We start from the raw sequence: 22,792 nt of genomic DNA, 5'->3' as shown, positions 1-22,792 counted from the left end.
TCTAGAGCTTTTGCCATGTGCGGTAGCAAAATAGTGCCATTCAGCAAAAACCCCAAATTCTGCCTTAGGGTTTGAAAGATTGATCATATTAAACCGATTTTTATAATGTGTTTCATCAGAATAATTGATGATTTCTCAATTATGGTACATTTAATTTCAAAAGCAATACCATATACTTCTGATACATGTGGATAGCAGCTGTATCGTCTTCCAAGATTTCGAAATGATTGACAAACAAAAAAAAAATATTGTTCGGACGGTGTCGAATGAACACAACTGAATAATAACACAACTAGATAATAAATCAGATTAATCGTTGTGATTTTCTAACCTTTTTCCAGTTTTATACTTTCCAGAAATCCTCCTCCTTAATCATGCTTCACGAGAGTTTTATTCATATTAATTCATCATTTTTAACACGATAATGTATCGTACACTTTTTCTTAAGTTACAAGATCAATTACAATTTCCTGCTAGCTCTGCGGGAATTCCATTCTGCCCTGTATTGCGTGTCGTTCTTGCTTTGTACTGTGGGCTAGCACACAAATTCACCGTATACAGCAGTTTCCTACAGTGGTGTACATTACATTTTTGCCTAATTTGCTAATGATTATTTGGGTTGAAATCTTAATTCAATAAATAACCAGGTAGCAGTTATTGAACAGCGCTTCTAGCATATGCGGCGAATGAAGCTAATGTAGGTAATCTCAAAAACTAAAAACTTTAAAATTCGATATCTCTGGAACGAAACATATTCCTTTCTGTCGATAAGTGATTCTTATGTAAAATCGGACGGGGAATACGATGGTGAGGTCAAATTTAAAAAAATAAATAGGGCTGTTTTGAGATACGGCCATTTAAAGTTTTCAATTGCGCAATACAGGTAGAAAACAAATTTTAATCTAAATTTTGATCACGGAAACGGATTCTACGTCCAATTTCCTTCAAAATTGAGTCTAAGACCGACCCTCTAAGATTTGTGGTTCCTGAGTTACCGTCGTTTGAAGATAGGGGTTTCGCTCAAAAATCGCCAAAAAGTCGTTTTTTTGGGAGGGTACAAAAATGGAGGGGGTGGTCCGATTTGGATGAAATTCGGGATTTCTGCATGTTTTGATAGTCTCAACAGCTCTGCCAAATTTGAGCAGAATCGGAGATGGTAATTTTCAAATTTGCATTTTTTCTTGCACACTTCAGGTGGAATGACCCGTATTAAAAAAAAGTTTTTAGCTTAATGTACTTGTGTTTTCAAAAAAAAAAATTAAGTTTTGTTTTTATATTTCGAAAATGGTGGTGACATTACATGTTGAACAATTCATCTATAAGTTAAGTGTGGCTAATGAAAAATCGTTGAGATCCAGAATTTCCACATTTCAATGAAAAAAAATCGATGCAGTGTGATTTTTTGGCGATTTTTCCGATAAAAATTCATGCTGAATCGACATATTTACGAAGATGAAAATGACGTCCAGCCTTAAAGTAAAACCTATACCTTTCTTTAGTAAGAAAGGCAAAACTTTTGGAAAATGATTTGAGCTTCCGTATAGTTAACCTGCAATCATTATTTTCAACAAAAAAAAAAAAAGCGAAACAACATTTATTTATTTCATCGAAAATTTACTAAAATTCAAATTATTTTTAATAAACCCAAACATGCTCAAATGATTTTTAATGCAAAGGAATGCATATTTAATTGATTTCAGCTAAATGCACTTAAATTTCATTTTGTTAAGTTTTTTGAAAATATATCTTTGCTCCTGGTTTTCGAGCCAATTTTTAATAATGGTGGAGGGGTGGGTTGATCGACGAAAGCTTTGTAAAATATTTGCTGCAAACTTGATTCTCAGATTTCCACATTTTGTCTGTCTGAATCAGTTGATAGTCAATCAGATTCGTTATCTAACTCTAATGAGTTCGAATCCCTAAGACTGGTTGCAACGCGGCTCTACTTTGTTCTAGCTGTTTCATTTTTCAAATAGAACTGAAACAGACCACCCGCAACGCGGAGTTGCAGTTTTATTTTTCGAGCAGTATTTTGAAACCGGAACAAAACTGCTCGACGAGTTTGTTTCAAACGTGAGACGATTTGGAACTGGAATAGAACTCAGTTTCAAAAAAAATCAGATATATAGAGATATCCACGTATTCTTACACACACACTATGATGCTGTGTTGATAATCATACGCACACAATTAAAAGCATTTTTTTGAAACAACATTTAGATCAGCGCGTTGCGAGCACCGTGTTCTAGTTTCATTTCCTCCAGTTCTAAAAATTTAAAACTGCTCGCAATTTGAAACAATTATAAAACTTCGCGCTGCAGACAGTCTAAGGAAGTACAATGTAAGTTTGAGGGTCAGTTCATAAAAGGGCTATTAATAAAGAAAACTTTTATTTTTGCAACTATTATAGAATTCTACCTAAGCCAAACTTGAACGTTTTTTTGATATTTCTAAAAATGTTTGATAAAAGTTTTGACGATATTTACTAGTTTCACTCACATTGAAACGTGTGAAATTGTTTTAATTACAAAATATTTTGAACAAATTATTTCCTAAATAATATAACTATAATCCTAAAGTGAGGATCAAAATATTGATAAATCATAAGTTATTTTTTATTAACAAAAAAATAAAAAAGATTAGCATAAAAAAGCTTAAAATAAACCTTAATTTTGAAAAAGGATAAAATCACTTTACAACTGGTCAACTGGCCATATTACATGATCATTCAAAATGGGTCCGCGGGCCACAAAATATCACCTCGCGGGCCACGTTTGGCCCGCGGGCCATACTTTGGGCACCCCTGGACTAGATTATGATATGGAGAAAAAAATAGATAAAATGCCAAAGGAATAGTTTTGGCATTTGGTGAAAATTGGCTTATACCATTTTTAGGGGTTTTTCCTAGGGGGGTGCCACTTCGAGTTTTCGAAGCGGATTTGGATCCGCTCCAGATCCTCGCTCCGTCTGTTTAGCCGAATCTGTGTAATTTCATTCAGAGTGTTGGTTTTGACATTTCGTTTGGTTTGTTTATGTTTTGGAAAAAACGTGTTTTCCAATCGTAATGTTTTCAAGTTAATTTTCGCGAGCTGTGCTGAAGTTAATCAGCGGAAGAATCTTTGGCCACGGAGTGCCTTGCACACAGGTTGAGTGGTTCGTGGAAAAGTGGCCTAAGGGGAGAATCGGTGTGCAGCTGTATCCGCGACCGTTTCTTTCCAACGGGTCGAGCAGCGAGCCACGGAGCGACCAACCGGCAAAGTATACGGCGTCCGGTTCTGCTGTCGGTAAAGGAGGAACGTCCGGACTTCCGGCCAGCGGTTCCGGGGGACAAGGAAGAGGCGGTTCTAGTGGTGGAAGCGGATCTAATTTGAACAGTGCCGAGCGGAAAGGCTTCGGACGGGTCGCAATCGACGAAACTTTTGACTACGCCTGCGGTTCCCCAGTCGTCGCGAGGACTTCTGGGACAAGGAGAGTGGTAAGTTGTGTGCGTCTGAGCCGGTGGGGGAAATCAGAAAGGTTGCGTAATGGTGTCTTCTAAGGGAGGACCGCTGGTCTTGGCGTTTGGTCAATAGCAAAAATTATCTGCGTACCTTCAGTGTTAATCTTCTCTATACCGTAGATCCGAAAGAGGAGTTCGCTTCCGGGTATCCACTGCGGGTATCGAGGCTCGGAGAAAGACAAGGCGGTGCGGTCTGTGGCCGGAGAAAGACAAGGCGGTGCGGTCTGTGGAGATTGCCTCGCTAAACTTGGAGGTTATCGGACTGACATGCAAAGGGGAGTTGCATTAGTGGCGTTGGGCTGACGTGGAGCATCCAAGTCCAGTTCATCCGGAACCGAAGACCTCCTGTCGTCATCGGAAGTCAAAGAAAATGTACCCAGCTCTAGCTCAGGCAGGGGACGCGGATCAGCGGCTGCTACAGTAAAATTCATCTAGTAGCGACTTAAGTTCGTATCGAAACTAATCTTATATCTTTACAGGGACGTCATCTTCGAAGTGGATGTACGGTCGATACAATCGAGAGCGTGTCCAAGGTGGACTGTGACTACGCGGCGGTCAAGTTCCCACCGCTGATTACCGCTGGTTCGGGGGATAATTCCGCTCAATTTGAACACCGGTAGACAGGAGCAAGACAGTATGTTTCCGACGGATATCGAGTCGTTAGTGGACACTTCACCAACGAACTTGCGCTGGAGATTGCGCCGACAGTGTTCTGCTGTTCGAGCTGGCTGGATTGCTCCTCTCCCCCCGGGGTGTGACGAAGCACCTAGAGGATCCCCCCGTTGTCTACTGGCCACCTGGGTACGATCCGGCCGTCGACGACGCAGACAGTTTGAGCAGCCTAAACGTGATTTGATGTGATAACCAACAGGGCCACAAGGATGACCTGATGAGCAGCCTAAACGTGACTCAGAAATCCGTCAACGTCAACGTAGAGCCCTATCTGAATCCACTCCTGAGCGCCAAAGACACAAAAGGACAAACCCTGTGTTTGCCGTAACGTGCCGTGTCTACTAGCCCGGCATCATCGTGTTCAACGCGACCCTCAAATCGCCAACAGCGACGCCTCCATTCGTGACTAGAAGCCTGACCGGCTCGTTGTGCTGCTGCACCGAGTGCGCCAAAGTTTGTTACAAGGGTCACGACTGCCATCTAAAACCAATCTCCGCGACGAAGGTACGCAAGATCAGAAGAAATTATTCCAACAACATCAAAATGACGATCTTTACATGACATTTAGATTAACTGTTTCTCAACATTTACCCGAGTGCGCATTTTTGTTGTAAATAAAATTTTATTCTTTTTCTGCAACTAAGAATATGAAAGAAATGTCGGTCCTTTGAACCAGCTGCACCACTAAATTGCTCATGTAATGTATAGCCGGAGACTCGCGGGAGAACGGCGGGACGATACTGTCAAAGTCGAACAGCATGATGAACGGCGATTGGGATTGCTAGGTTTGCAGCATCTAGGTTTGCAGCATGTGCCCATGAGCTGCAGCGGTGAGTCATCTTCTTCAATTCCCCTTCCTGTTCGCAGCAGAAGGATTGTTGGACAGTTGGACGTGGTCATTCCGAACAGTGCACCGCATGATTGGCAACAGGTGAGCAGACTGGGCGTCGTTGATGAGCTACCACTTCCGGTCGGCTTGAAATGCTATGTAAATTTAAAGTGAATTAAAATTATATAAATGGGTGTTAGTGGTCCAACAACTTACATTACATCTAGACTCGCACCGGACTTCCGGTAGTGACTTCACGTTCTGAAACAACGTGTTGCACATTGCTGTAACCGGTGAGCCGCATCTTCTAGGTAGGGTTGCTGTTGGTCGTTGTCGTGCCGGGTAGATGAGGTGACGTCCTTTGGATACCGGGCTGTTGTGAGAAGAAAAACGTAAATATCTTTCAAAAACCATCTCAACCCAACAGACTCACCATTTGTTCCCGGGCGGTCGGCGGGCATCTCGTTGCAAGTTTCGCTGCTCACACCGGAAGAGCTTTCACCGCGATCATCATTTTCCTGCTGCTGTTGGGCGTTTTGCTGCCGCAAGAAGTGGATGGGGTAGAATTTGGACGACTTGAGGTTGGTGCGGATCTTCTAGATCTCCTCCTTTGAGAACGAGTGCGGGATTGAGCTGGAGCTGGTAATACTGCCAACCTGTGTGCTTATTTCGCTTGTCTCAGCCGTCATTCTTGAATTGACCGAGGTCACTCAGCCACCCGCATTCGTCGTCGTCACCCCATCCCTGTTGACGGTGCAGCGACCTCAAATTTAAATCATTAAATTTGTCCATTTTTCGATCCTCACCACAGTTCTGACCATGCGCGCTTACGCAAGCATAAATAATTTTACCCGTCGACTCGCGTTGCGCGACAAATAATTAAGCTTATGTACAGGTGTGGATCATGAGTCATCCTCACCTGAAAAGCCCTTTATTAAATTTCGCCAATTGTTAGGCAATCAACAAAATGGTTAAGCTTTCAATTATGAATGTGCGATGTTATAGCACAGGGGAAATTGAGGGTGTGGCTTAACCAAATTCATTGGCATGTTTGTTCAATGGAGAATTCGACCTTCTCATTATTGACCAACATTTTTGAGAATGTTTTAGGAACATAATTTTGATATCCCAATAACATAATTTAAAGTTTCACGACAATGGATCGAACCCATGACTTCCGATTTTGAGGTGTACTCACTACACCATACGGAAAGTCATGAAGAATTGCAGAGGTCTGCATAATTTAATTCATGAGGTTCATCGATGCTTCTCATCGAAACGGACCACTTTTAGTAGAACAAAATTTAGTAGAGTTTTCGGGGACTGACTATAAAAACCCCAAAATTCTTGAGGAGGGCAGTTAGTTCCAGTTAGTTCCAGTCAGTTCCAGCCAGTTCAAGCCCAGTCCAGTTCCAGATCCTGAAGAAGCCCCAGACCAGCCGGACCCGCCAGCAGCCACCAGTAGCAGAGGCCCCAGTCCAGCCGGACTTAGCGGTGGAGGCCGCAGTCCGCCGGGACTTAGCCGCTGTGAAGAGTCCGCCGGGACTTAGCTGTTTGAAGAGTCCGCCGGGACTTAGCCGCAGTGAAGAGTCCACCCGGGACTTAGGAGTTCGGGGTCTGGCATGGCTCGGCGAAGAGGTCTGGAGGACAAGTCTGGCTTCAACGTAGAGAACTGGCTCGACGAAGATCTTAATGCAAAGTGATGTGATCGTGCGCGTAAAGTTGAGAGTGTTACCGAAAAAAATGTAAATTTTAAAAAAGTGTAATATACAAATAAGTGAAGTTTACTGATCTGTTTTGACTCTACAAGTAAATATCACAAAAATCCTGAAAGCCTAAACCGCTCGGGCCGTTCAGGTGGTGACTAGCGGAAAGCAACGCTGTGTGTGTTTGAACACGCCATTATGATTGGACAAAACCGAGAGTTGAAAATGTGACTATGTGTGAAAGTTAATGAACAAAATGATTTCACGAAGTAACAAACAGTTAAAATAGTGTAAAAAAAAAACGTTAAATTGAAGAAAATGTTATGTGAGGAGTTCTAAGATGGAAGCAAATGTGCAGCAGTACGAGATGGAACCAAAACGGGCTCGACCAATGGCAGAAGCATCGAAAATTTCAAAACCGGCCAACGATGGACAACACTAGGGATTCAACAATGACGAGATCATCTGGATCAACTGGAGACAAAATTCAGCCGCATCGAACACCCAAGAAGACGACCATGGAAATCTGGCAGTTTAGGGTGAGTAAACAAAAGTTATGTATGTATGTATGTATGTATGTATTAGTACCCCCGTCTTGGCAGGACTTGGCCATGACCAGTTATACACGGAGGATAGGCATTACACGAAATCGAGTTCGATTACACGAAATTCAGTTCAGGTACGATTACATACTTTCGTGTAAGAGGGGTCGAACTGGATTTCGTGTAAAATTGAAATTGAAACGTTTCACCGGGTAAAAATAGCCTGTTGCCTATATTTGGGCGTTTTTGCATTTGCTTTGGGATTCTTATTAAGGGAAATTAGATTGAACAATAAATTTCAATGAAACTATGACTTGAACAATGTTTCTTTAAGTTTATTAACAAAATGATTACAATGGCTTGATGATAAAAACATATTCGACAATTTTACACAATATAAATTACAAACAATGCCTGTGTCCGATCAATATCGGAAAGCCACAGTCAGAACACTTCGAGGCAGTGCCAAGTTCTCAAACTGGTTCCGGCTTGTTGGCCTCCTATGGCAACTTCTTCGCTCCGGTCAACGTTGTCACATCGTTCGATCGATTATAACCATGACTTCACGGTACGTCCATCGGCGTAACGTAGACCTCGGTATCCCGTTGTCAGCACAATCTTGTTAGTTCCACGGTTTGGCTAGCTTCCAACCTCTTCAACTTTAGCACAAATAGCCGGAACCAGGTTCCAAACTGGTTGAAACGACAATCACGACGACACCTTTTACGATGTGTTTCCGGCTGCCACGTAACTAGAAAAAATAAAAACCAATTAGTACCATTAACTCCAAAATAATTCAAGCTTATATCGCTCACCGGAAGGCCGTTCAACCTGCTGTTTCTTGCAAACGCTCGTCGGCAGCAGACACACGGCACCGCCTTGACACCTTCAGCCACCAACTTGCTGTTATGCTTTATGGCCTCGCTATCGACGTTGGTGAAAACCAATGACCCAGTTATGCAGCTGGACCGACTCCTCCCGATCTGGCGTGTCTCATTATGGATTCGGCCGGCAACACCTAGGCCTGCTCCTAGTCCAGTTGACCGAATTATCTTTCCTCAGCTCGTCGCAATAGCTATCCGGCTCTACCGGTCTTGGCGGATGTCACGGTAATTCGGCGATACCATCGTCACCGAGCTCTGTCTTGTCCTCACTTGGAGCCTAACCCTGCAAAGAATTGTAAAAAGGTTTACATTTTTAATAATCTAATTAGTTTGTGAATGGTTTACCTAGGTACTGGGAAACTGTAATCACCGGCTCAGAGGTTGCCAATCATCTAGCCAATGTCTTGGTCCAGCAACTCGGTCAACCAAGGTGCAATTTGGCTCTAAAATTCCTTTTGTCATCGATGATCCTTTCATCCTTGGTGTTCTGTCCTGCAGCAGTTTGGACGCCGTAATGAGATCCAGCATTTCCCCACCAAATCTTGCCCTACAGTATCCTACTTACGGACTGCATCTGAGTCACGGATTGGGGCTATGAAGGTTAAAGCTGTATAAGTCTGCCTGGTTAAATCTCCTGGAGCTGGACAAAGAGCTGGAAATTAATCGCAAGTTTTCAGTAAACACAAATCTCAGCAACTCAACTTTGTTTTTTACCTTCTCGATGTACTTTTCGGTTTGAATATTTTCGTGCTTCCGGTCACGGACAGCCAGAGGAGTTCCGATGATACCTCGTGCTTCTTGCTTCCGGTTCCCGTTCAAGCTGTCACCGTCGCTCTGCAAAGAAAGAAACAAACAATAAAGTAAGCATAAAAAGAAAGCGATGAAATGGGGGGAAAGCGATGTTTGTACTTTGTACCTTTTGATCGACCTCCCAACGTAGATCGGTGACCGGAAGTCTTCAGGAACATCGGCCGCGGGTCTTGTCAACGAACGATAAGGGCTCAGGTTGGGACTTTGCTCGCGAAGTGAGCGCACTGTAGCCGGACCGTCTTTTCCTCAGATCGGGAACAACCCGGAGATCAACGCCTCCGTTAGCTGTTGGTTTGGGAAGGGCGGTCAACGTTTCCCGGCTGTGAAGTTAGCGCCACCGCCGCCTATGCGTGCCCACAACGGGAGTTCCCGATCCTGCAAGCGCATGGGATGGGATTCGATTTCGAGCACTTCGTCCCTCTTCGAGAAGGATACGGATTTGGCCGGCTCGCTGTCCGAGTTCATGCGGTCAAAACTGCGCCGTCGCGAGGAGAGCGACTGGTCGTCACCTGCCGTGACCGTCTTGGCAGGGATCTTCTTCAACAGAGTGACGTTCTGGGTTTTGGGAGGGAGTTTGCGGGTGGGTTGTTGCTGAAAGAGTTTAAACGTTAGTGAGGCTGACTTTGACCAAATCCTCAACACTTACCGGCGACTTCTTCAGTATCCCGGCGGGCGCTCCGTCACTCTGCTCTCTCTGGTTGCTCTTCTCGTCTCTTCTCTTCCCAAGCGCCTCGATACCCTTGAGCACTTGCTTGAGCATGACATTCGAGGCCATCTTCTTCGGCGTCGTCAATGTCGACGTCCAATTCTCCATCATCCTCTTCGTCTTCATTGGAGTTGCCTCGAGCCGTTTGAAGACGGCACTCCGTTTGCCTAAGCTACCGACCAGCGATGCTTTCTTGTCCGAACCCTCATTGATGGTGGGCACAATGTACGTGGAAGATCCGCCGCCAGCCGGAAGTGTGATTTTGTTCTCGGAAAAGCCATTCCGCGATTTGCTCGGCAGAGATTTCGCCGAGCTGGGGCCTGAAAAGGTCAACAAGGGTTAAAAGCGATTTCTTAAGCGCTCCTGAGGAGAAAGGATCATACGGGACACCGACGATTTGGGTGGGTTGCTCAGCGTGGCGGAAACCGCCGCCACCGGAACCAGATTGGTTAAGTGTTCCGGCAGTTCTGGCTTCTCGACGACTGCCGACTGCGAGGACAGCACCCGGTCGCGGGCACTCTGGTCGCACACCGTCTTCGAGTGGCGCTGGATGGCAATAATGTCTCCCATCGTCGTGATGCCCATCTCCGGCAGGTACTCCTTGTTCAAATCCATCAGCATGTCCTTCTGGATCCGGTTCCCAACAAACACTGGCGTACCCGGCGGCCGCCTGCGACGGAATGCTGGCATTGGTGAATAACTTCATCCCTGACGCAGGAAGAGATAAAAAAACGGTTCCCCCGAAAAAGGGCAGTCAAAAATTTAACTCCACTTTTTGAGTGGCATCACAACAAAACTCCCGCAACACTTACAGGACATCTTTTCGAGCCGGACCGTGTTCCGTGGCGCGTTTCTAGTTGACCGAGTAGCACCACACCTGGAATCAAGTAAAAAAAAGTTGGGTTAGTTTTGAGTTTGAAAATCCTCCAGTCAAAAAACCAAGAATTCCACTTCCCTCCGACTTAAGAACCATGAATTCACGCGAACCCGGCCACAAAAATATTCATTGGTCCGAAATTCTTAGTTATCCGGTCTGGGGGAACCGGAATCTTACTTTTTCTGACCGCATCCGACAGCTTTGTGTCAACTCCTGCCGGAAGGTAGAATTTCACTTCCTCCAGACCGAAGAACCAAGAATTCAACCACAGACAAACAGACGTGACACTCGAGTGCCGAACCATCGTTCTCCAAAATCCGAACCAAAAACGGTTATTTCAAATGCGATTTAGCTTCGGCATCCACTCACCCGGCGCTGATGGCGCTGCTGTCGTGACAGCGCGCCCGCCTCTTCTCAGTATGCGTGATGTGTTTTTATTTTGGCAAAGTTGAGCGTGAGCACGTGCGAGGCAGCAAATGAAATCAAAATCAAAATTGATGGGATTCTGGAGTACTTTGGAGAACCAGGATAAAGGCTAACAGAATTGCGGGAAAGATTGGTACAATATCGGCCAAGGCCAGATGAGCTGCCTTAGGGCCTGCTCAACTGGTGTCGGTCCGCCTAGGACAAAGTCGGGAATTAAGCGTTTGGAGCATTGTTGCGGCGTTCCCGCAGGTATCACAGCAAAACCGTGCTTTCCACTTATTGTCAATATTCTTCGCTCATACCTCTTCCAGGTTGAGCATATGATCGCAGAAAGCCACGACTTTGTTCTGGTGGCTGCGGAGATCACAATGTCCGATTCTTCTGACCGCGAGAATGTTATCTTTAAGAAGATTGCAGTGGTAAAATCTTGAATGGAAGCCTTCTCCCGGTGCACCGTGGCCTTGGCGATTGCGGATTTAACTGCGATCCAATATTTTGTGGCCACCTCTAGCAATATCGTGCGCACGATTAGGGCAAATTAGTTATGAAACAATTTGGTCAGGATTTTTCGTCCCAAATGCTGCTGGTTGGTCAAAAACAAAAAGACCGATTCTTAGCGAAGCTACACCAAAATGCCACATTTTTTAATTTTCAATGTGATTTTTTATGTGAAAGATTTAATTTTTCTTATGAATTAATAATTTCAATGTTCTTTAAATGCGTTTTCTTACCTCAAAAGCCAAAAATATTGACCAAATATGGTCTGCAAGCCATTGAATGGGAGAGGAGTTTTTTCATAAATCTGCTCCTTTCGTTGTCCCGTCACGAAAAGAAATGGCTGGCAAAAACTCAAATTTCAACCAAATCGTTCAGTTCAAGGAGCAAAAGATTCGTTTTTTAATTTGTGATAATGTGTAGAAGAGCAAAAGTTTTTAAAAATCAAACTGGCAAAACTGTAGTGATTTTTGTAGTGTGCCTTTTAAAAGTCCAGTTTTACGATGTTGTCCCGTCACGCTACATTTTTATTTCAGGCGAAGCACAGGAATTATATGGTTCATTCTGCATGATATTTCTTTGTAGGAAAATCAATTATCTTTCCAAATATGTAATAACATTGGGGGGTTTCCTCTTTCATTTTGCCACTATAGCCAAAACGCTGAAAAAAACTTGGGATTTTTTTTAAAAGGAGCCGAAGAATCGGTCAAAACATCATTTCGATGGTGGCATTTGCTAACACGTGGCTTGATTGTCTCACACAAACAGTGGCAGCTGCATGACAGTACGGTTCTACGTATTGGTATGTTTAGGCCGTGTTTCGGCTGTTGCTCACCAGACAGCGCTGGCGTCACCGTGATTTGATGGATTTATTAGGGACGATGGATTTTGATAATAATTTGTATGGAGAGTCTCGTCTGTTTGTCTGTGATTCAACCGAATCCGGCCACAAAAACATTCACTGTTACGTAATTCTTGGTTATCCGGTCTGGGGGAACCGGAATGGTGCCTTTTCCGGCCACTGTTCCCAAACTGAGGCAAAACTCACCATTTCAACTCCTCTGACCACCGAAATCCAAATTGCACTAAGTCCCGATTTGACAGCGAGTGAAACGATTCCGCAGATTCTTCAAAATTTTTCTAAGTCCAAAAGTTACACCTTTTTCAGTTCGGACCCCGCAACTGGCAAAGATGTAACTTTTACACTTTTTGCAGTTCGCACTTTACACTTTTTTCAGTTCGAGGGTTGAAACTAGTCGGTGGTGTAAAATCGAACTGCAAAAAGTGTAATGCCGATTCTCCGTGTATGCGGAGCTCACAAAGCATACTTGAATAAAGAAGTGTCAGTGTACACTGAAAGAAACTGACATAGCAAAACCAAGTGCTTTTTCACGTGAAAAAAACATCTTTTTTGATTTTTATTCTTTTTTTAGCCTGTAAAAGTGTGTTTTGTAAAATGTTATTGAAAAGTTGAATCAATTACCTTTCTGAATATATATAATGATGCAGGAAAAAATACATAAACAGCTACACAGTACAACTATGAAAAATAATCATTTTTTTGTCAAAAAACATGTTTTTTCTTACAATTTTCGCCTTTGAAGGTCTGCAATTTAGTGAATTTTGAACCTACAACTTTCAAACTCCGGATTTTTCTTAGTTAGAATGTTTATTTTCGAAAAAAAATACCAAAAAAATAATTAGAGTAGGTCGGTTTTTCGATTTATGGCCGCCCGAAACCCCATAGTGGTATGGACAGAAGCGAAGGCAGCAGCACCAGCTCTTCCGGGCAAAAGTGCGCCACCAGGAAGAGTTGGAGTTTGAGGACATGGAGCAGCTGCATCGCTCGAACGAAACGCGCAAGTTCTACAAGAAGCTCAACGGATCCCGCAACGGCTTCACGCCGCGAGTCGAAATGTGCCGGGATAAAAATGGAGCTATCTTGACGAACGAGCGTGAGGTGATCGACAGGTGGAAGCAGCACTTCGATGAACACCTGAATGGCGCAGAAGCAGAGGCAGGGGCTCAAGGCGGCGGGAGAGAGGACTTCATCGGTACAGCAGGAGAAGGAGAAGAGCCAGTTCCCACGATGAGGGAAGTTAAGGATGCCATCAAGAAGCTGAAGAACAACAAAGCAGCGGGTAAGGATGGTATCGGTGCTGAACTCATCAAGATGGGCCCGGAGAAGCTGGCGTCCTGTTTGCACCGGCTGATAGTCAGGATCTGGGAGTCAGAACAGCTACCGGAGGAGTGGAAAGTGGGAGTAATATGCCCGATCTACAAAAAGGGGGACAATTAGATTGTGAGAACTACCGTGCCATCACAGTCCTCAACGCGGCCTACAAAGTGTTCTCCCAGATCCTCTTCAGCCGCCTATCGCCAATAGCGGAAGGTTTTGTTGGAAGTTATCAAGCCGGATTCGTCATGGGGAGATCAACAACCGACCAAATCTTCACTGTGTGACAAATCCTCCAAAAGTGTCGCGAGTACCAAGTTCCCACGCACCACCTATTCATCGACTTCAAAGCCGCGTACGACTCAGTCGATCGCGAAGAGCTATGGAAAATCATGGACGAGAACGGCTTTCCCGGGAAGTTGATCAGACTGATCAAGATGACGATGGATGGGGCTCGGTGCTGTGTGAAGATATCGGGTGCGGAATCGGACTCGTTTCCTTCACTCGGGGGGCTTCGGCAAGGCGATGGGATTTCTTGCCTCTGTTTCAATGTGGTACTGGAAGGTGTTATGAGACGAGCGGGCTTCAATATGCGGGGCACGATCTTCAGCAAGTCCAACCAATTCATCTGCTTCGCTGACGACATGGACATTGTTGGCAGAACGTTCAAGGCGGTTGCGGATGCGTACACCGGCTTGAAGCGGGAAGCAGAGAAGGTTGGGCTAAGGGTGAATGTGGCGAAGACAAAGTACCTGCTGGCAGGAGGAACCGAGTCCATTAGGGCTCGCATCGGACCAAGCGTTACAATCGACAGGGACGAATTCGAGGTGGTAGAGGAGTTTGTGTACCTCGGATCGTTGGTGACGTCGGACAACAGCTGCAGCAGGGAAATTCGGAGACGCATCATCGCTGGAAGTCGTGCTTATTTCGGTCTTCACAAGAGCCTAAGGTCCCGGAAATTCTCCCTACATACGAAGTGTTCCATCTACAAGTCGCTGATAAGACCGGTCGTCCTCTACGGGCACGAGACGTGGACAATGCTCGAAGAGGACATACGAACGCTAAGCGTCTTCGAACGTCGAGTGCTAAGGACCATCTTTGGTGGCGTATATGAGAACGACGGATGGCGGCGGAGAATGAACCACGAACTTGCACAACTCTACAACGAACCAAGCATCCGGAAGGTCGCGAAGGCTGGACGGTTGCAGTGGGCCGGTCATGTTGCAAGGATGCCGGAACGTACCGAGCAATTGAGCCAACGGAACCAGAAGATCAATCCTGCGAAGTTGGTGTTTGTGTCGGAACCGGTAGGAACAAGACGTAGGGGGGTGCAACGTGCGAGGTGGGTGGACCAAGTGGAGAGCGATCTAGAAAGTGTGGGTGCACCGCGAAATTGGAGACATGCAGCCATGGACCGAGCTTGTTGGCGGAGAATCGTGCAGCAGGCCAAGCTAATGGTGTAGCGCCAATAAAAGTAAAGTAAAGTAAGTAAGATTGATGTTGGTATCGGCGCTAGTGGTCTGGAGTTAGCAGTGTCCTTGACCGGTTCTTCCGGTCCAGTCTGCAAGGTTGACGCTTTCCAACAAATAGAACACCCGTTACTCCGTACTCGGGCCCTCCTTCGTGGGCAGGTTCGTGTTGCTTTATCGAAGAAATTGATTCGTCGTTCCGGCGTGGTCCTTCAACACCGCGTTCATGTCGCAATCCTAAAACGAAATCAACATCAGTGAGGTTAAAAAAAAGAAGTTCTAGAAAACCAACCTGCAGTTCCTTGAGCTTGCTGAGGGCCTTAATTATCATGGATCAGAATGGGCGGTGGTTTGGGCGCCAGCATCAAAAGTGATCTTATCTGGGACAAACCAGGACTACCGAAGCGTCGGTACCATTCCCCCGGTCGACTGAGCGATGCTTGAGACGTTCAAAGACTGCATAATTGCGGTTATCGTCGTAGAACCGGCAAAGCTGATCGTCGATTGGGTGGTTTGATCAGAAGGTTCGTTGGGACGATGGATTTTTACCGGATAGCCGATGCGCACACAAAGGCAGTCCGTTCCGTGAGGGTCGCTGCAGCGACCATTAGTATCGGTTCCAGCAGTGTCGTCGATTGCAGAAGAATGCTTGTCACGTGTGCCAGTTCTCCAACTACCGGTTTCGCTCACCCTTGTCGTCCAAGGACATCCAGCAGCCGTCCATTCAGCCGGAAGTGGGCTGCAGCAGCACCGATGCCCCAGGGAAATCAAAATGCAGGAATAGAACGGCGCATCTGGTTTGACCTGCTTCATAGTCACGGCTTATCGCGTATCGGAGACGCGTACGCCCAACCCGTTAGAGTGAAAAGGTCGTAGTACACCGGACTCGGTTGTCGTGGTCGGCACTGTTGGATGGAGAAAGTCAACACCTGGTTTGGTTTTGTGCGATTAGGTGATACTCACAGTATGTAATATAAATGCAATGTTGCGCGTAATGTCCGGGCAGTTGGCCACCGTTCTCCTCATTCGACACCCAGGGCTAATTCCAGACACTAAACTTTCTCGGCTGGACAGTGTACGCGTACTCTTCCTCCGGGGCGGTTGCACCCTGCAGGTTGGCAAGTTCCTCCTTTTCCGAGGACAGCGCTGGATCGCCGGTAGTGCCTAAAATAGTAGAAGGTTAAGATCGCCCAAAAACTATAAGAACACTTCCAACATCTCACCACTTCCATGAAGTCAAGCGCTGGCGGCTATCGCACTGGGATCACAGGCGCCGGGCAGCACCGATCCGTCCCGGCCCATGAACTTCCGGCGCCGACCATCGCTGAACCGCTGGTCGACGTCCCGCCGTGATCCTTTTGGATTTCGTGCCTTGGCTTCTTGTACTGCAGCTTCTCCTTCCGACTACTGCTGTGATTGTCCACAACCTGTCCGCCGGCGTCGCCCCGTGGTGCGACGAATACTGGTTCGAGTAGATTGGCGCGAACGCAGAACTTAAAGAAACAAGAGCGTTAAAATCTGCGACGATCGCCGACCGGGGAACCAACCGTGACGCTTGGTCGCGTTCGAGGCGAACTCGGCCAGTATCTGGCCGGCAAAGTCGTGCGCCTGGTACCGCTTCTCGTACACTTCGATACTGATGTGCAGCTGTTCGCTGTTGATCTTCTCCCGTCACTTAATAATCTCCAGCAGGGTTACCGCTCGACTTAGGTCCCGCCTGGAAGAGTTGAAAGAGAATGCATTGAGATAGCAGCTCTGAGTACCTAAACATCAGCTCCGACGAACTCACCTCAGCTTGGGCATCTTTTCGTACGACGACTCATTTTTGCGGTTCTTCCTGGTTTGCGTTTCTTCGGTTCTCTGCCGGAATTCCAGGTACGGAATGAATCCGGAATGAGATCCGGGAGAGAATCTACGGCTGCGGAGTTTTCCGAGCAGTTGAGCGGAAAGATGTGGAGATGATGCGCAAGTGGGCAATGTTTGAGGGAATCCGGACGTACCAGGGCAACTTCCGGAAGATGATGGGCGTGTTCACGAATACACGTCAGAATAAACCGAAATATTCGACAAATTATGGCAGTCGGTTCCGACGGTAGTGATGCCATTTGAGCTGCAGCTGCACGGGGTAAACGCGCCTCCGGAGGTTCGAAAGGAAACAGTATTCCTAGCAGTGGCCGAAGGAGTTCCAATGATTTACTAATCGGCGTTGATCGGTTGTAGTTTGAGCAGAAATGTCATATAATAACTCTGTAAATTGAAGAAAATTTTGTAATAGTTGATAAAAATCAAAAAAATATAAAAACTTACGAAAACTTTGCTAACACATGAAGACCGCATGCTTTTTTCACTGCTCATCTCAACGTCAAAGTTCGGGACTGGTGGTGACACCCACCGGCAACTTTGTCGAAGCAAGCGAAAAGGAGTTTACACATTGGATGGATTTTTGATCGAAATCCATCGCGATGTGTAAAATCCACACATCGATTTAAAAACAACCGGGTTTACACATTCAGTGTGTCGGATCGACACATTTTGGGCGTGATTTTTATCTTCAGTGTATATTCCATGATCATACTGCATTATCTACCCAAGTAACCATCTAGCACTAAAAGAAATCATAAATGAGCTGCTAAACAGCATTCACCAGCTAATCAGTCACAAAACAGCTACGGTGATTGCAAATTAGCTGTAAAACAACTGCTTTAATAATAGCTGGAATAGAGCTGATTTGATGCTGCTACTAGCAACACTGCAACCAAATATTTCATCAAACTGGCAACACTACATTGTGCCGTGTAAGAGCGAAAGAGAGAGATCACCAACAAGCAGATTCAAAAATATTCTTTGCTCTCTCATCCATTAAACCAAAACAAATCGAGCGGGGAGAAAAATGGAGTCAGCTTAGAAGATTTAGTTTACGCAGCTGTTGAAGCCGTTTTATTATGTTGGTAAGTTTAATTTCATTATTTTAGTTTCTTGATGATAAAAAAAACTTCTGCGACCTTTGCAGTAATTTCCACCAGCTGACATGAAATTACGGTTACGGAGGAAAAATGTCAAATTTATGCGGAGATTTCATTGCGCGAAAGCAACAACCAGCTTCGAACGCCCAACATGGGCATTTCCTGAGGAACTTCCAACACACGGCTGATCGATGCGGTGAATAATATGAAATTCAACGGTTAGTAAGTTAAGAGAGCCTGTGGAATGATTGCATTTAAATCATAATAAATTTATCCTGAATCCGCAAAAAATGTGTTTTGAAAAATATAGAGAAAGTTCCTAGTGGCATGGTCGATTGGAATATGCTCCTTTTACATAGGATTTGTTTATTTAACTTAACAACAAAACTGCTTATGTAGCTCTGAAAACAAACCTGGACTTCCATACCTCATTTGGCCGTGAGGACAAGGTCTCAGGATTCATCGAACATCATCAACATCCAGCATCACATCGGCACCACGGCGAGTTCAAGCAAATAATCCAACTTCCCCTCTCAGTCAGCTGAGTCGGCAAAGTAGCAAACAACCCAAAAATAGAATTGAGAGAAGCAGGGGAGAGAGATCGAAAGAGACCACAACATTTTTGCCTCTCAATTTTTTTTGACATTTTGCAGGGGTGGAACAACAACAGTAGGGGCCCAGCTGTAAAACAGAAATATAAAGTCCAAACCCAGCTGCAAATCTGCTGTAAAAGCGCTTTTGGTGCAGATGTCAAAACTTTTTAGCTTTTATCCGAAGCTGTAAATGCGCTGTTAGTGCTGAACAGTTGATATTGAGCTGTTAGTGGTAGTTTTTTGGACTAAGCTTAAAAATTTTATTTTTTCCAAAATTTTACCCGAAGATCATGAAATGATTATTTTGACTTTATTTCAAATTTATGCTGGACTTAGAAAAATTAGCAGTCACTGACAGAATTTTCAATTTCCGACACATAGAATAATTTTCATGTGCTCTCAACATGGGCTGATATTTTTAAGTTTAATTTTATTTAAGCTGGACTTTGAAATTTTTGCGTATATTTTTTAATTCTTTACTTTTTACAGAAAAAGCATTTTTTTTGGGACTTAGAAAATTTTTGGGAGTTTGGAAACATAATAAATTATTTTGATGTTTATTTTTGCTTTGAACCAAAATTTCGGAAAAATCGACGAAATTACAGGAAATTTTTGTACGATTTTTACAAAAACATCAGTTTGTTCCTAAAATAATGTCCCTAACAAAACGTCTTCATTGAATTTTTTAAATTCGAAAGACGGGTTTTAATAATTATTGATATACCCCCTACAAAAATCGTTCCTGCACTTAGAAAATTTACGGGATCCGTATCACGACAAGATTTATGGTAAAATTTATTTGATTTATTTGAAATTTTGGCTTTCGGCTAGTAAAATATTTTCAACACTTAGAAATTTTTCGGGAACAGGAAACTGAAAAAAGAAATTTGGGACCTAGAAAATTTTTGGGAGTTTGGGAAACATGATAAATTATTTTGAAGTTTATTTTTGCTTTGAACCTGTAAGAAGAAATCTTTTGTTGGGTTTTCTTTCTAGCAAATTAGAAAAAAGGGGAGAAGAGCACAAGGAGTCCAGCTAGGTGGATTGCTCTTTAGGGTCGGCATACGGTACTCCACGGGACATAACAATAACTTCTAATAAATAACGAATAATTACTCTTTAAAATACTTACACTGAATCACACACTTTACAGGGAAAAACAAGCAAAAGACCAGATATTATAAATAATTTAAGACGACACAGCATGATTGACCTTGACCTACATTTTATTTTATTTAAGACGGGTTTCAATAATTTTAACAACTATACTTAAGGGGGGGGGAAAGGGGCCATAGTAGGGGGGGGGGGATTTAAAGACGTTTTAGCTGTTACACGTGTATTTGTCTGTTTACTTGCATGCTTAGGTTAGGATCGATGCTGCTCGTTGGTCGACTTGCTGCTGCTGTTGATCCGCTGCTGGTGGCTGGTTCCGGAGCACGGCGGGAACGTCGGCGATGCCGTTTAGCGTTCTGTCAAACGTCATTCTGCCGAACGATTTTCTGCTAATCGGTCCAGTACCGCCATTTTCACTTTATATCAGAAGAAAACAATATTTTTGAAGGAGTTTTACCATACCATATTATATTAACATTATTTATTTTATGTATCTTTTCTATTCGTAGTCACCACATGCCTATCAGACTAAAAGACTCTTCAAATTCACAAAAAACACGATTACAATATGCTTCTTGGGTTGGTGATACTAATGCTCTGGCGATGGTTGTAGAAAACGACATATATTTAAGACAATCACCATCATCCGAAGAAGATTATCGGCTAACATTTACAGGAGAAGAAAACACGCTGTACAACGGTGTACCTGACTGGTTGTATCAAGGTAGTAAATTTAATTTTATGAAATAAACTCAGTAGTTTTTTCCACAAGTTGCAATGTTAATATGTAAAATAAAATGTATTATTTTTTTCAGAAGAAATTTTTAAGACTTTCGAAGCAATATGGATTTCGTTAGACGGGACGTATCTAATGTTTGCTTCGTTTAATGATTCCAAAGTTGGACAAATGAATTTTCCATGGTTCTCATCGAATACCGTATTAACATCAGATAAACAAAATGATCGTTTTTTTTTTCCTGCGTCCCGGCAAATTAGATATCCTACGGCAGGCTCCCATAACCCAGAAGTCAAGTTATGGATGGCTAAATTATCTAATTTCAGCAACATAGAAATTGTGGAATTAACTCAGCCTGCTGTGATACTCGGACGGTATGTATGTGGTTAAAAACCCGATTTAATATCACCAGAGGTGAAATAGAGCCTTTCTTACAAAATGATGAAACTCCGAGAAATATATTGGTGCGATTAATTTTTCAAAAACATAATGATACCATCCAGTGAGAATTTTACCTAAAGCTTTGAATCTTTTTAGGCTAAACCTCAAATGCCATTTTTTTTTTAATTTCAGAAGTACATTATTTGTCGCAAGACATTTAAATTTAATTAAGAAAAACATATTGGATTGACATTATTAGAAAAAAAATAAAGGGTACTCAGTCTATAATGCTAGTCTATGATTAACTTAAAAAAATATGTATCGCTATTGCACTTTGTCGATCAATTACGAGAAGCCAGAAAGAACACTTTCACGAGCAGCGTAAAACGCGCAAGCGTAAAAGCGCTGGCGTTGAAGCTTCGACTTGACGATTTGACGATTTGATGTTCAGTATATGATTTTGTATAAATCCAAAAATTTAATAGGGTAAAAATAAGACGAAAAACACTAAAATCGCTATATCTCTGGAAATACATTTTGGAAAAGCTTCAAATTTTGGGCCCAAACAGTTTATGGCGCATGTTTTCGAATGGCTTTTTGTTTGAAACTGAATTCTTTAAATTTGATAGTGTTATCTGTAAAATAGTCCAAAAAATACCTCTAAAAATGGCTTTGACCACATTTACTGGTCCAAATTGTGAATCGAAAAATAAAATGTTCGTCTCCGACCCCACGGCTACAGATCTGACTTATAAAAATTGTGGGTTTTACGAGCGGTTTTCCAGTGATGGAAGACACAAATTTTTAAGAGCGGATACAAACATCGCTCATGTATTTCAGAAAAAGAGCTCTCAAAAATCATACATTGAGTTCCGGGTTTCAATCGAAAGAGCGCATCTAATTCTTCAATTTAGTAATAGGATTTTTTCCTGGGACGAATCCTCGCCGTGCACGAATTTTTTAAGATTTCTGAAAAAAGCGTTTTTCCAAAAGCAAACCTTAAACCTTTCTTTTGTAAGAAAGGCAAAAAAATAAAAAAAAATGATTGCATTGTACATTTTAATACGGAGACAATTGATTATTCCAGTCATTTCCAAAAAAATTCGAACTTTGTTAACAATCCTTATGTGATCCTTATTCTGATTGGTGCGCTGGAAGTGGGGACGCGAAGTCGTGATTATGCAGGTTAATTTTTTTGTGTGCTTTTGTGTCGCTATTCGTATGGGGTGAGTGATTGTGTTAATCGAATAATAGCATCATTGGTGCGCTGGAAGTGGGGACGCGAAGTCGTAATTATTCAGGTTAATTTTTTTGTGTGCTTTTGTGTCGCTATTCGTATGGGGTGAGTGATTGTGTTAATCGAATAATAGCATCATTGGTGCGCTGAAAGTGGGGACGCGAAGTCGTGAATATGCAGGTTAATTTTTTTGTGTGCTTTTGTGTCGCTATTCGTATGGGGTGAGTGATTGTGTTAATCGAATAATAGCATCATTGGTGCGCTGGAAGTGGGGACGCGAAGTCGTGATTATGCAGGTTAATTTTCTTGTGTGCTTTTGTGTCGCTATTCGTATGGGGTGAGTGATTGTTGTAATTGAATAATAGCATCATTGGTGCGCTGGAAGTGGGGACGCGAAGTCGTGATTATGCAGGTTAATTTTTTTGTGTGCTTTTGTGTCGCTATTCGTATGGGGTGAGTGATTGTTGTAATTGAATAATAGCATCATTGGTGCGCTGGAAGTGGGGACGCGAAGTCGTGATTATGCAGGTTAATTTTCTTGTGTGCTTTTGTGTCGCTATTCGTATGGGGTGAGTGATTGTGTTAATCGAATAATAGCATGCCTTACTGAATTATTTGTGTCTTGAGCGTGTTTTTCGTTGAGTAATTGGTGTTTTTTGTGATTTTTTTTTGTGATCT

General features: G+C 43.5%; 1 protein-coding gene and 1 pseudogene across 1 annotated transcript in view; both read right to left on the bottom strand.

The window, feature by feature from the left end:
* Positions 1 to 443, bottom strand: part of LOC128093590 (uncharacterized) — a 435,512-nt gene extending 435,069 nt beyond the window's left edge. Inside the window, exon 1 of the mRNA XM_052711002.1 lies at positions 332 to 443. The gene's annotated coding sequence lies outside the window, so the exon portion shown is untranslated. The remainder of the gene's footprint in view (positions 1 to 331) is intronic.
* A 7,125-nt stretch (positions 444 to 7,568) lies between these two features.
* On the bottom strand, positions 7,569 to 10,462 carry LOC120431294 (uncharacterized protein C19orf47-like; annotated as a pseudogene).
* Between the last annotated feature and the right edge of the window lie 12,330 nt (positions 10,463 to 22,792).

Source organism: Culex pipiens, chromosome 1, assembly GCF_016801865.2.
Source record: "Culex pipiens pallens isolate TS chromosome 1, TS_CPP_V2, whole genome shotgun sequence".
In the NCBI taxonomy this organism is placed as follows: Eukaryota; Metazoa; Arthropoda; class Insecta; order Diptera; family Culicidae; genus Culex; species Culex pipiens.
The sequence above is the reverse complement of the archived record's forward strand: the minus strand, read 5'-3'. Positions and strand labels throughout refer to the sequence as shown.